Source organism: Anolis sagrei, chromosome 9 (assembly GCF_037176765.1).
Source record: "Anolis sagrei isolate rAnoSag1 chromosome 9, rAnoSag1.mat, whole genome shotgun sequence".
Taxonomy (NCBI): domain Eukaryota; kingdom Metazoa; phylum Chordata; class Lepidosauria; order Squamata; family Dactyloidae; genus Anolis; species Anolis sagrei.
The window spans coordinates 6505387-6519500 of NC_090029.1; the positions used below are offsets into that span (position 1 = coordinate 6505387).

A 14114-nucleotide genomic window follows, 5' to 3' on the forward strand; every position below is an offset into this window, starting at 1 on the left:
TCACACAATGATGGATCTGGACCAAACTTGGCACAAATATTCCATATGCCCAAATATGAACACAGATGGAGTTTGGGGGAAATAGACCTTGACATTTGGGTGTTGTAGGTACTGGGATTTATAGTTCACCTACAATCAAAGAGCATTCTGAACCCCACGAACAACAGAATTGGGCCAAATTTCCCACACAGAACCCCCATACTTAAGGCCATCCAGTCCAACTCCCTTCACCAGGGCAAGAAAACGTTATCAAAGCCCTCCGGACAAAGAGCCATCCAGCCATAGATATAGATAGATAGATATGATTCACACACAGAGATATATAGTATCATAGATTTGAAAAGGACCCCTAACGAAGGTCAATTATTTGTTGCATGTTCCAGAATAGGCAAACCAGACAATTTCCACATCAACACTGGCAAAGAAACAGCAAGAAATACTGTTTACCCACAAGCATAAAGAAATTACATAGATTAGAAACCATTACTTTATTTTTCAGATCACCAGACTGGGCCACAGCAACGCGTGGCAGGGGACGGCTAGTAAATAAATAAATAAATAGGTAGCAAACTGGCAGCCAGTGGAGCTGGCATAACACGGGAGTTGTATGCTCCCTATATGCCGCCCTGATAAGCAACCTGGTTGCCACCCGTTGGATCATTTGGAGCTTCCAAACAGTCTTCAAAGGCAACCCCACATAGAGCACATTGCAGTAGTCTATTTGGGATGTAACAAGAGTGTGGACTATTTTGGCCAAGTCTGACTTCCCAAGGTATGGGCGCAACTGGTGCACAAGTTTTAATTGTGCAAATGTTCCCATGGCCACCACAGAGATCTGGGGTCCCAAGCTTAATCCAGGAGAACACCAAAAGCTGTGGACGTGTGTCTTCAGGGAGAGTGTAACCCTAATCCCTGTTTGGCCTTGCAACTGACTAGGAGTAGCTCAAACTTGTCTGGATTCAACTTCAATTTGTTTGCCCTCATCCAGTCCGTCACAGTTGCCAAGCACTGGTTCAGGACTTACCCCAACCAAACTCTTACTATAATTTTATTTTTAGGAGGGCTGCAAAACCGATGCTCTCTCAAGCATATTAGAAGAGTAGTTGCGCAAAAAAATATTGTTTAAATAAGAAATATTTGTAATGGAATTTAGAATTCATGTATAATTTTGACGGCTTTTAAAACACTATGATTTAAACAATTTTTTCTTATTTGTCTTTATGTTTTATGAGAACACACGGACATCATTTGGGGGCATGGGGAACCCAGCACCCTGCGCCAAGCATCACCTGGCTCCAGCTGAGGGCGATCCCATGGGGAACCGTGGAGTGCGCATGGAGCGTGCGGCTTCTCCCCATTGATTCTATGGCAACACAGGAAGCCTCCCGTGTTGCTGCAGTGGTGACATGGGGTGGCTTCACCCAACTTCACTCAAAGAGCCTTGCCAACGTCATTTGATGGAAGTCGTCAGGCTCCATGAGTGAAGTAGGGCGGATCTGGCGCATGCCACTGAAGAGTGCCCTTTGTGTTGAGATCCTCACTGTTTCCTGAATTTAGTTAGTCAATATCTTTTGTGAAAAAGTGAGAGGGATATACAGTTAGTACTAAATAGTAAGAACAGTAACAACAAGTTTGATCAGCTCTCTGATTCATGTTTTCTGCAATAACTCCTAAAAAAGAGGCATTATTACAAGAGTCCTGTTGGAGAATATCTCTACAGGAATTTTCCAGGCAGCCACCTCTCCACAAAATTCAACATTGACATTGAAATTCAACACTGCCTGAGCTCTACGAGTGCAGCATTTTTCCCAGTGAAGCAGAGAGTGTTTGAGGATCGGGACATCTGTAGGGATACCAAGGTGCTTGTTTATAAAGCTATTGTCCTCCTAACCCTGCTATGTGCCTGCAAGACGTGGACAGTCTACAGGCATCACTTGCAACTCCTGGAATGATTCCATCAGCGCTGCCTCCAAAAAATCCTGCAAATCTCTTGGGTAGACAAGCGGACTAATGTCAGCGTACTGGAAGAAGCAAAGACCATCAGCATTGAAGCGATGGTCCTCCGCTATCAACTCTGCTGGACCGGCCACGTTGTCTGGATGCCCGACCACCATCTCCCAAAGCAGTTGCTCTACTCCGAACTCAAGAACGGAAAACGGAATGCTGGAGGACAGGAAAAGAGATTTAAAGATGGGCTCAAAGTCAACCTTAAAAACTCTGGCATAGACTCTGAGAACTGGGAAGCTTTGGGCCTTGAGCGCTCCAGTTGGAGGTCAGCTGTGACCAGCAGTGCTGTGGAATTTGAAGAGACACGAATGGAGGGCGAAAGAGAGAAATGTGCCAAGAGGAAGGCGCATCAAGCCAACCCCGACTGGGGGCGCCTTCCACCTGGAAACCGATGCCCTCACTGTGGGAGAAGATGCAGATCAAGAATAGGGCTCCACAGTCTCCTATGGACCCACCACCAGGATACTACACTTGGAGGACCATCATCCTTGGACTACGAGGGATCGCATAAGGTTTCCAGGCCTCTGAGAGAGACTTTATGGTAACTTCTGGCAGAAGCCATTCATTTCAATAGTGCTTGCTATTATCAATAATGCCCTGTTTCTACGATAAGTTCAGGATGGATTCTGTGGATTCAGATGATGCATCCTGAACTTACCATAGAAACTGGGCACCACACTAGTCATTATTTTTATTGTTCTCCTGAATTTGTAAAAGAAAGAGTAGGAGTTTCATAGATTCATAGAGTTGAAAGATACCTCATGTGCCATCCATCCAGTGCAACTTCATTCTGCCAAGAAGCAAGACATTCTCATTCAAAGCACCCCTGACAGATGGCCATTCAGCCTCTGCTTAAAACCCACCACACTGAACAGCTCTCACAGTCAGGAAGTTTTTTTTGCTATTGTTCAGGTGGAATCTCTTTTCCTGTAATTTGAAGCCATTGTCCATTGCGTCCTAGTCTCCAGGGCAGCAGAAAACAACCCTGCTCCCTCCTCCCTATGACTCCCCCTCATCAGTTCTCCTCTCAGACTTCTCTTCTGAAGGCTAAACATGCCCAGCTCTTTAAGCCGCTCCCCATAGGGCTTGTTCTCCAGACCCTTTATCCTTTGAGTCGCCCTCCTCTGGACACATTCCAGCTTGTCAACATCGACCTTAAATAGCAGTGCCCAGAATTGGACACAGTGTGATTCCAGGTGTGGTCTGACCAAGGCAGAACAGAGGAGTCGCATGAGAGAATAGAGGTGCAGTTAGTGGCATCCAGGAGAAGTGGTAGACTGGAGCCCCGAGGAAATGGTCTTCTCCTGGGAGAGGATTGAAATGTCCTCCCAGGAGGCAAATGAAACAGAGACTATGATGCAGGAGCCAAACGTGAAACCGGCAATTGGCCACAAGAGAGAGCACGCTGGAACACAGTTGTTGAGAGGTGTAATAAATCCTGAGCTTATTGTTAATGACACACAAGAAGGCTGACCTGCAGAATTAGCAGCCAAGGGCAAAGGCACAGGAGAGGAGCAAGGATAAATCAAGAGAAAAGGCATCCTACTTGGCAGGGCTACCTGAATACAATTCCACCTGCTGACCAGCATGCAAGGAGGGGCACTAACTCACAAACACATACAGAGTAAAATAAGATGTTAGTCATGGCAGGCAACTGTGTAAGCAAAAGCTGTGTGTAAATGTGCTGGGGCAAAAGGGTACAAGTATACCAAGGGAAAGAGAAGTGGTAGAAAGAGAGTAATAAGTCTAGATTTGCTGAAGGACTGCATTCTCCCATAGGATCCTACCCCAATTTTGAGATTGTCTGAGGAGACCTTTCTCTCCCTCTCACCACCTTCATATGTACATCTGGTGGAAATATGGGAGAGGACCCTCTTGGTGGCTGCCCCCAGAATCTGTAACTCTTTTCCTATCTTTTCATAAGTAGGTGAAGACATTTTGGTTGAGCTTGGATTGCTTAATAGTTTGGAATACCAACTACTTCATCTGATAAAACATATTTTCCTTGTATTGTAAAATGATCTTTAACACTCATTCCACATCCCAGCTTCTAAGCAGGTTCAGAAAGAAACTAGTTAAAACAGCAAGAGACTAAAAATGATTTAACCTACTGTGCAGGCTATTTAACTGCAGTAACATTAATTCATTAACTTCATTAATTTAAAAACCCCACCATATTTCTTGTCAATTTCGGTGCCTTTGTGCTGACTGGTCTAGAATGCTGGAAGTCAGCAGCAAGGTTGCTTTCCAGGGAGAAACTTTGCAGAATCTTAAAACTGGTGCGCCAGCTGCGCCCGTACCTTGGGAAGTCAGACTTGGCCACGGTGGTCCATGCTCTCGTTACATCTAGGATAGACTACTGCAATGCACTCTACATGGGGTTGCCTTTGAAGACTGCTCGGAAGCTTCAAATAGTCCAACGAGAGGCAGCCAGGTTAATAACTGGGGCGGCATACAGGGAGCATACAACTCCCATGTTACACCAACTCCACTGGCTGCCAGTTTGCTACCGGGCACAATTCAAAGTGCTGGCTTTGGCCTATAAAGCCCTAAACTGCCCCGGCCCAAATTACCTGTCCAAACGCATCTCCCTCTATGTACCATTGCGGAGATTAAGATCCTCCGGGGAGGCCCTGCTTTCCGTCCTGCCATTGTCACAGGCGCAATTGGTGGGAACAAAGGATAGGGCCTTCTCGGTGATTGCTCCCTGGCTATGGAACTCCCTTCCTTGTGAGATCAGGTCAGCCCTCTCCCTCCTGTCCTTTAGAACGATGTAAAAACTTGGCTGTGGGACCAAACTTTCGGGACAGGGCAATGAAGCGACAATGGGAAAGATGACAGGGCCAATTGGATTTGATGCGGATGGCTAGGACGGTTTTAAATTGTTTTATTTTAAATGGTGTATTTTAATATTTAGATAAAATTTTTTTTAATGTTTATGTATTGTACCCAGGCATTGAATGTTTGCCATGTATATGTTGTGCTCTGCTCTGAGTCCCCTTCGGGGTGAGAAGGGCGGAATATAAGTGTTTTAAATAAATAAATAAATAATATGTTTTTCTTAATATTATCATTAGATCCTGTATGAAAGCTAAACAGGGTTAATACTTGGATGGAAGACTGCCAACCAAATAAGGTGTCAGGAGCTGTATTACAGAGAAAGGTGTTAGGGAAAACTACCCTAAAATCAAACAGAGCATCCAAAAACAAACAGGATACAAAAGGTATGTAAAGATTAGGTATGGTTAGGTAACGTCAGAATCTTCGTAGCTCGGAAAAAAGTCAGAAAAAATACCTTTTTGAAGAGATTTTGAAGTTTTTAGGAAAACCAGAAGTCCCTTTGCCCTTCCAAAGCTTTTTCCGCCATTTTGTTACGACTTATGAAGTGAGTCAGAAATCATTCAGCTTTTCCCCGCTTCTGGTCCCTGGCCTCAGCTCAAGCCAGAGGAGCCAGTTTTCAACCAGTTCCTCATTCGGATTTGAGACTTGGGCAGTGTGGGGTTGAATCCCAACCAAAGGAACTGGCAAAACCACCTCTGCATATGAAATCCAGCTAGAAGGTACACACACACATACACACAAAGATCAGAACTTGGCTCAATCAAGTCTCAGTCTAACATTGTAACTGCTACACCACAGAAAATATTTACTCATCACTATAGTCTGAAAAATGACCAGATCCTATCCCTTTTTTGACAGATCAACCATGCAGAGAAACCCCACTGCCAGAACAAATCACCTTGATTTTATGACAAATAGAGTGTTCAGGTTATATAATTTCAAGATGTAAAGTCACTGCCATAACTATACCACTGTTCTTAAAACGCACAACTTGCGCCACAAACATGTTGGTTTTATGCTAGCTTACTCATAATGGAGCTCCCTCAAAACACATGTGTGCCAGCTGTGCCCAGCTGTGCCCATATCTTGGGAAGTCAGATTTGGCCACAGTAGTCCATGCTCTTGTTACATCCCATATAGATTACTGCAATGCGCCGTATGTGGGGTTACCCTTGAAGACTGTTTGGAAGCTTCAATTGGTCTAACAGACAGCAGCCAGCTTGATCACCAGAGTGGCATACAGAGAGAGGACATCTCTCCTGTTGTGCCACCTCCTCTGGCTGCCAGTCTGTTACCGAGCACAATTCAAGGTGCTGGCTTTAGCCTATAAAGCTCTAAACGGTTCCAGCCCAGCCTACCTGTCCGAACGTATCTCCCCTATGATCTACCTTGGAGATTAAGTCCGTCTGGGGAGGCCCTGCTCTCGGTCCTGCCTTCCTCACAAGCACGAGTGGTAGGGACGAGAGACAGGGCCTTCTCAGTGGTGGCCTCTTGGCTACGGAACTCCCTCCCCAGTGACATTAGGTCAGCCCCTCCCTCCTAGCCTTCAGAAGAAAAGTAAAGACTTGGCTTTGGGATCAGGCTTTCAGAGAATAGTCCAGTGCAATAACAGATTTGGAATATGTGCCATGACTATGGAACGTCTTTGGATTACAATTACAGGTGGCATGATTTTACATTGAATGTAATGCTTTTAAACATTTAAATGCTTAATATGCATTAATTTTAATATAATAAATTAATTTTAATATAATTAAAATTATATTAATTTAAATATAATTTTAATGTTACTGGAATTGTCTGTGTTTTAAGGCATTGAATGTACCTATATGTAAGCTGCTCTGAGTCCCCTTTGGGGTAGAGAAAGGCAAGGTATAAATAGGATAAATAAATAAATAAAATAGTGCTAGTCAGAATTTGTCATCTGTGTTCACAAAATTATAGGTCCCAAGATTCCATGCTGGGAAGGAAGCTAGTTTGTTGTATGCATATATCATACATTATTTAGTATCCATTTCATTTCATCCTTTTAAAAAATGGCGGGGAGAATCACATAAGGGATAACTGGCCACAGAGATAGAACAACATCATGCATTAAGAATGGCTGTATGGTTGCTAGTCGGGAGTTTTTAACATACCATCACAAACACAAAATTTCTGACAGCTAGCAAAAGGAGACTACCTTTCTTGGAAAAAGTCACAAACTGCATCCAGATTAAATTTTGAAGAACTCCCCACATTTCTGTGGAACTCCAGAGTAGCTTACCCATGCCAAAGATACCTGCAGAATCAACAAAGAACGGTGTTGAACCTCAGCAGTTCACCTTGTTCACAGCACTCACCAAGAAACTAAATTTGGTACTAAACAGTGTATTAATTAAAACACATATAAAAAGGGCCAAAAGCTCCTTAAGCAAATAGAAGGGTAAGAGTCCAAGAGTCAATGAAGAAAGCAAGTCCCAAAGGCAATAGGTAATTCCAAAAACCAAGGGTTAAAACATGAACATGAATCCATAAAACAAGCAGCAAAACATAAGCAAAATCTTGGATCTGGAATTAAGGCATGAACTAGGAACAAGACAGGAGTTCCTCACTCCTGTGACGACATTGCTTGATCTAAAATCCTAACAGCAATCTCAATAATTTAAGGACTGCAAAACATGAATGCATTCCTTTGACCTTGAGAGGTTGTTTTTGCCTCTCTTTCCCACAGGTTTTCCTGCATCTGAATCTCTGCCTCCTCAGAAGCAGCCTGGTATCTCTGTCTAAGCCAGCTGCTTCCTCAGATGAACTAATATTATCCTCCCCTCCCTGCCTGTTGGCTTCCAAAACAGTTCCACTTTCACACTTTGTCTCAACAAACCCTTCGCTCCAAAACCCCTTTCGTTCCCTCAGCTACAGAACCAGCTTGCTCTAAAACCCCCTCTATTTGCTCACCTACAGAACCATCCGGCCCTGAACCCCCAAACCCCGCATCTTCATCTGGCTGAACCACATCAAACAGCAGGAAAGATACACTGGGCCTTCAGAGGACAACACCAATCTCGAGAAGAATCCCAGTGACTAAAAATGCTTGCACTTGGAGATAAAATTTCAAAATAGGGTCTTTTCATTGGACTTCTCCAACTAGTTAAAATATCTCTTTTCATGCTGGTTCACACATATATTCTGTCATTTTTAATTTCTTCTACCATTTTTATTTTTTCACTTATTCCAGTTTGCAGAAATGTCCCACCGTGTCACATTTCAAATGCAAAAGGGGAGATGTTCCAAATGTTCTCTTGCAAACCTGTGTCTCGTTCTCTTTTGCATGTCCATTTTTACTCAATTCATGCCCAAAGCCAACTGTTTTGAAAATAGACTTTCTCCTTTTGGCTAAGCCAAAGAGCCAAGGGCACAAGGCAGCATTGCATGTCTTGAAGGCCTCGTGAACATGCCCCTGGTAAGTCTTAGACTGCTGTCCCCAAGGGAGTAAAATTACATAAAGAATTGCCTCGGAGACCAGAGAGGAGATGGGCAGAAGGGAGAGATCAGCACTTTTATTTACAAAAACAATTCTGAGGAGGCAAAGGCACACTTTAGAATATTTGTTTGACTTAAAGGAAAGCAAATTTGGTTCACAAATTGTGGTTTTACTTTCTGGACGGCTCTTTTCCCCTTCACTGACTCTGGTTAAACTTGGAAGTCACATCAGGACATTGACCAATGCTACTTCTAGAGCTGCAGAAATGGGAGCTGAATACTTATGACATACTGAAGAAATACCAGACCAATCTTACTAATACTTACTTACTTATTTAGGCAATCTCACGTAGCCCGAGGATGACGCTCCACCAAGTCTTGGTGGTGGGTTCATAGGTGCCTGTGGAGCTTTATTCTTGATCCGTATGTTCTCCCGCAGTGAGGACATCAGTTTCCAGGTGGAAGGTGGTCCCAGTCAGAGTTGCTTGATGCGCCTTCCTCTTGGCATGTTTCTCCCTTTTGCCCTCCATTGGTGCCTCTTCTAATTCTGCAACACTGCTGGTCACAGCTGACCTCCAATTAGAGCGCTCAAGGGCCAGGACTTCCCAGTTATCCGTGTCTATGCCACAGTTTTTAAGGTTGGCTTTAAACCCATCTTTAAATCTCATTTCCTGTCCACCAACATTATGTTTCCCATTCTTGAGTTGGGAGTAGAGTAACTGCTTTGGGGATTTTACTAGTGGGGACAGTGGGATTAATAGGCACATCACGAGCAACCCTTCAGACCAATCTTCAAACCATCTGCAAACTCCCTACCTGTAAGTTTATCTACAAAAAAATATACACTGAGACAAGCCAACAAGGCTGAACAAGGATCTATGGGTCTTCTTCATAGAATCATAGTTGGAAGAAACCTCATGGGCCATCCAAGTCTGACCCAATTCCAATAGTCCTTGCACATAACTCTGTATCTGTCTTTTGCACGGTTCTCCAAAGGCTTGATCAAAGAGCCATGTTTTCACTCTCTTACGGAAGTTCAGGAGGGAGGGGGCTGTTCTAATATCCCTGGGGAGGGAATTCCACAGCAGTGGGGCCACCACTGAAAAGGCCCTGTCTCTCATCCCCACCAGTCACCTCTGGAAAGGAGGCAGGACCGAGAGCCGGTCTCTCCAGATGATCTTGAACTCTGACATGGTTCATAGGGGAAGATATGTTTAGATAGGTAATCTGCGCCAGAACCGTTTAAGGCTTTATAGGCTAAAGCCAGGACTTTGAATTGTGCTCAGTAGCAGACCGAGCACAGTAGAGCTGGCGCAGGAGTGGGCTTGTATGTTCCCTGTATGCTGCTCCGGTGAGCAATCTGGTTGCCGCCCATTGGATCATTTGAAGCTTCCAAACAGTCTTCAAAGGCAACCCCACATGCAGCGTGTTGCAGTAGTCTATTCGGGATGTAACCACAGCAAGGACTATCGTGGCCAAGTCTGACTTCCCAAGGTAGATAAACTCTAGTTTTTAAAAAAACATATCCCACATATCTGAAATCTGCCCATCTTGGGTAGATGATTCATGTCAGCTGTTTATGTTTGCATTTAGAAAACCCAGAGGTTTCTAAAAGCTTACCTTCCAACACTGTTTGTTTTGAACTCCCTGCTCTGGTTCTAGCTTTTTATTTGGGGTTTAGAGGTGTACAAAGAAGGGAAATCTGAGTAGCTGCTATCTGACATGTTACCTTCACACTGTACGAACATATTGTGATTTCCACGGCACTGAGTCAGCATTCTGATGATTTCGCATTTATATTCCCGACAGCTGTTTATTCCTCTCAATGTAATTCTGGAGATAGATGTCCAGAAGGGATGTACTGCCCCAGATCTATCAGAAAACATATTTAAGATAGTCTGTGGTATTTAAATCATAATAAAATCTATTATTCAGTAATGTTAGGGTAAGGGGGAGGGTCAATTTGAGCCCTTAATGACTATATCGTAAAGATTTGGGGATTCACTGAAAAACAATCATATTGTTCACACAAATTGGGTTTTTTACTTAAATATTTACAGCAGCAGGTTCTGCATTTTTCATACCTAGTAACATAAGTAAATTGAAGTCTGCTCATATCTTTTAAAAAGAGAGAATACAAACAAGAGAAAAGAAACAAAATGGACAGTAGATACCAAACAGAAGCATGAAATGGCTTCTTTGTGAAGGAGGGTAGGAAAAAAAACTATGATTGCAATCTTACACACAGTTGAGTGAAAGTAAGTTAATTCCATGTTGGAAGTCTGGTGAATGAGGTCTGGGTTTCATTTCAGAGTTTCAAAGGAGTTATCTAATATGCCAAACCCGCTTTCTGACTTCTGTGAAAGTTCAACAATGAAGAGAGGTGACAGGATCTTGTCTGAAATGTGATACTGGAGGAGAGTTCTACAAATAAAGCATCATAAAAAGGCATGACAGGATACAAAGAAGACACGTAAATGGGTCTGAAAGAAAAGTCCGGCCTGAAGTCTCAGTAGAAGCCAAAATGTTGTACTTTGAACAATGATGTGACCAACTGAAAAAGATTATAATAATGCTTATCTAAGCTGAAGGTGGTAGGAAGAAAGGAAGACCATATTATAGATGGGTAAACTTAATCAGTGGAATCTATTAATGTGTTTGTGTGTCAACTGTAAAATAGAATGCATGAAGCTGATTGATTGGCCAATGCTAGGGAGTAGGCTGAGTCTGGGACTTTTGGATACGGTTACATTTTTGTTCAGGCTTGAGCTATGCAGGTGCAGACAGAGAGACAGTTTGAAGAGAGAAGAAGAGATAGAGTTTGGAGTGTCCCCTTGCTTCATGAACTGCTGAAGGAGTTTATCCACATGGGCAAAAGAAAAACCTTTTTAATTCTCTCATAAAAAGGACTTGATGAAACTGGTCACGTTGTGCATATGTTGTTCTGAGCTACAAAGAGTAAACTACTTGTTCTTTACTGTTCACCTGCATGGCATATTTTCTTTCTCTGGTAACACAGTGTGTGGGCTGATCAAACGTGAACTGCACGTGGTTTATTTTATCTTACACCACAGAATCAACACAATCCTGAGTTTGCAGGTGTTGGAAATTACAACCTTCTTCAAAACACCTCTAGTAATTTGTTAATCTATGATTCTGTTTGCTTACTGTTTTGTATGTATGTTCTGATAGGCAGCTTCTTTTGCTCTATGTTTCCTGAGAGATTCTGGGAGGGGCTGCAGACCACATGATCTCAGACTCCATGAGAATTTGGGATTGCTCAGAACAACACTTGCCTGCTGTTGATTGTAAGAAAGATGCCCTGTGTCATCTGCACACAGAGGAAAGTATCTCAAACATATCTGCAACTAGACTGATAGGCTGTGTCCTGAATTATGTCATTGCATCAATTTAACCGTGTGGAAAGCCTGCTTCAAAATGCTATATCTGTCATCTCCATCTATTTTGTCAACTAGCACAGACCATTTCCTAAACCAGTCTTGTTCTATTTGATTATTTGTGTACTTGTTTTTCCTTTGATTGATGAAATCATTAATTATATGTTCTGATAGATAAACCCACCATATCTTCCATTACAGTTCTTATTTTACCATAATAGTTCCGAATCTTTCTGCAATCCCACCACATGTGGGAGAATGAACCTATATCCCCGGAGTTGTGCCAACATTTGTTTGAGATATTTCCCATTATGTGTGCTAATTGGATGGGGGTTCTATACCATTTAGAAATTATTTTCCTTTGGGTTTCTTTGATCCTCATAAGTTTAATTTTGATGAATATTGTCAATCCAAGACCCAATTAATTTATCACTGAAGTTTTTCTCTTGTTTCCAATTTTTGTGTTGTAAGTTAAGGTGACTAGTTCCTCATACAGTAGCCCAATAATCCCTTTGTCTATTTCTACTTTCCTTTTAATTATTCTGTCTAGTGGGGTTTCTGCTACTTCTCATCTTTTCATGGCCTGAGCTTTACTGGACAGGCCTAACCATGCTACCCAGTTTCCTTGACCACATTTGTCTTTTATCTTATCCCACTATATTATTTCTCCATTGGGTTCCATGAGGTTCCCTATCCTTTTAATTCCATTTTCCTGAAGTGCCCTAATTAGGTTCCTGATTGTCTTGTCCTTATTTTCCAAGGTTTCTAATGGGAAAGGGTTAATTTTGTTTATTTATAATTTATTTTGCCATTTTTTACAAATTAACCATTGTTGATAAGCAGGGGCCGACTTTTAAGTTCTTTAAGTCTTTTCTGTCTATTCTCTCTCCCATATATGTTCCCCTTTGCCAACTGTTTGCTTCCTTTTCTATTTGCACCCATCTTTTTGACCCTTCCAATTCAAATTCTAATAATCTTGCTAACTGACTTGCCTCGTAATATATTTCCAAAGAGGGAGCCCCCCATCCACCCATTTCTTGTTTACTATAATATAGAAAGTTGGCAATTCTATTTTTATTTCCTCCCACTACCCATTTTTTTGATAGAGTTGTCCCATTTGTTCAGCAAATTGTTAGGAGTATTCACTGGGAGGGTTTGGAACAAAAATAAGAAATTGGGCAAAATCTTCATCTTATAAATTTTTAACCTTGTGGATATATCTCGGAATTTCTTTCCCCATGTGTTAATTTGTTTGCTTATATTTTCCATTGACAATTAAAGTTCATTGGTATGATATTATTGAGATTTTTTGGTATATCTACCCCCAGGTATTTCACCTTTTTTCCCAAGTAGCTCCTATCAAGCCTGGAGTAGATTCACTGCACTCCTGAGAGGGAAGATGTGCTGGTACAGCTGTACCAGAAGCTCCCACTTTATTTGCCTTGTATTAAGTGTTTGCTTGCAGCCCAAGGCTTGGGATTCTGCAGAAGGGTGGCTTCCTCTTAAAGTTTGCAGTTATAGGGCAGGCCCCCTGTCCATCATCGTTAAGTTTGGCTCCACCCTCTGTTCAGGACAATTGTGAAGGGAAGGGAGCCATTTTCAGTCAGTCTCAGCAAGGAAAATCAATGTACAGGATGTGTACAGACTTCTCCTGTACAGAGGCTTCAACCCTTAAGACCTCCCGGGAGAGAACAGTCTTAACAGCAAAAGGATTCCCAAAGATTCCCAGGGAAACAGCCCTAAAGCTCTGAGGAATTTCGGAGGGAAAAACAGCTTTGAATATCTAAGAACTCCAGCTGAAGTGATTACAGGCCTACTGGTAGGTCCACTTGGTGCTTGAGATGCAGTTCAACCCAGTAGTGGAGCCCACATCAGTTAGGTTTAGGTTCACAGTTAGCCTGGGAGAAGTTTGGAAAGGGATTTTCCTTTAGAGTAAAAGTAACAGTTAGAAGCTACCAGTTGCACAAAAGCCTGGAAGCATTTGTTTAACCTTTTGAAGACAAAGGAAGTTTCTGTTGATCGTTCACCAATAAAAGACTTTGTTATATTTCACAAGTCCTCTAAAGACTGTTTATGGTGAAAAACCTAAGGAATTTCTCTTCGGGCTCCCTGGCTTCCTGCTGGGCTAAAGTTGCATGTCCTGTTTTAAAAGCAATTCGTTTCAAGCCTAGCGTGCGACAGAACAGAAGACACCAAGTGCACAGTTGCAGAATACAGTAAAACTCACTTCCAAGTCAAGAGGTGTAGAGTTTGAACTACGATTATATAAGCTTAGTTACAGTGCCAAAGACTTTCATAGACAAGGTTAGTTTTGAAAGTGATAAGACAGATGGCCTTCATAGGTGTCCTGGCGGGGGCAGTTCTGAGTGATGACTTCCATATGCAAAATAAAGTCACTTACTATAC

The 14114-nt window shown here is 42.5% G+C and overlaps 1 protein-coding gene and 1 long non-coding RNA gene across 10 annotated transcripts in view; one reads left to right on the forward strand and one right to left on the reverse strand.

Annotated features, from left to right (window-relative positions):
• TJP1 (tight junction protein 1) overlaps positions 1-14114 on the reverse strand; it is a 404161-nt gene that overhangs the window by 368155 nt on the left and 21892 nt on the right. The gene's annotated exons all lie outside the window — the stretch shown is intronic.
• Positions 1-14114, forward strand: part of LOC137097600 (uncharacterized) — a 50891-nt gene that overhangs the window by 15017 nt on the left and 21760 nt on the right. The gene's annotated exons all lie outside the window — the stretch shown is intronic.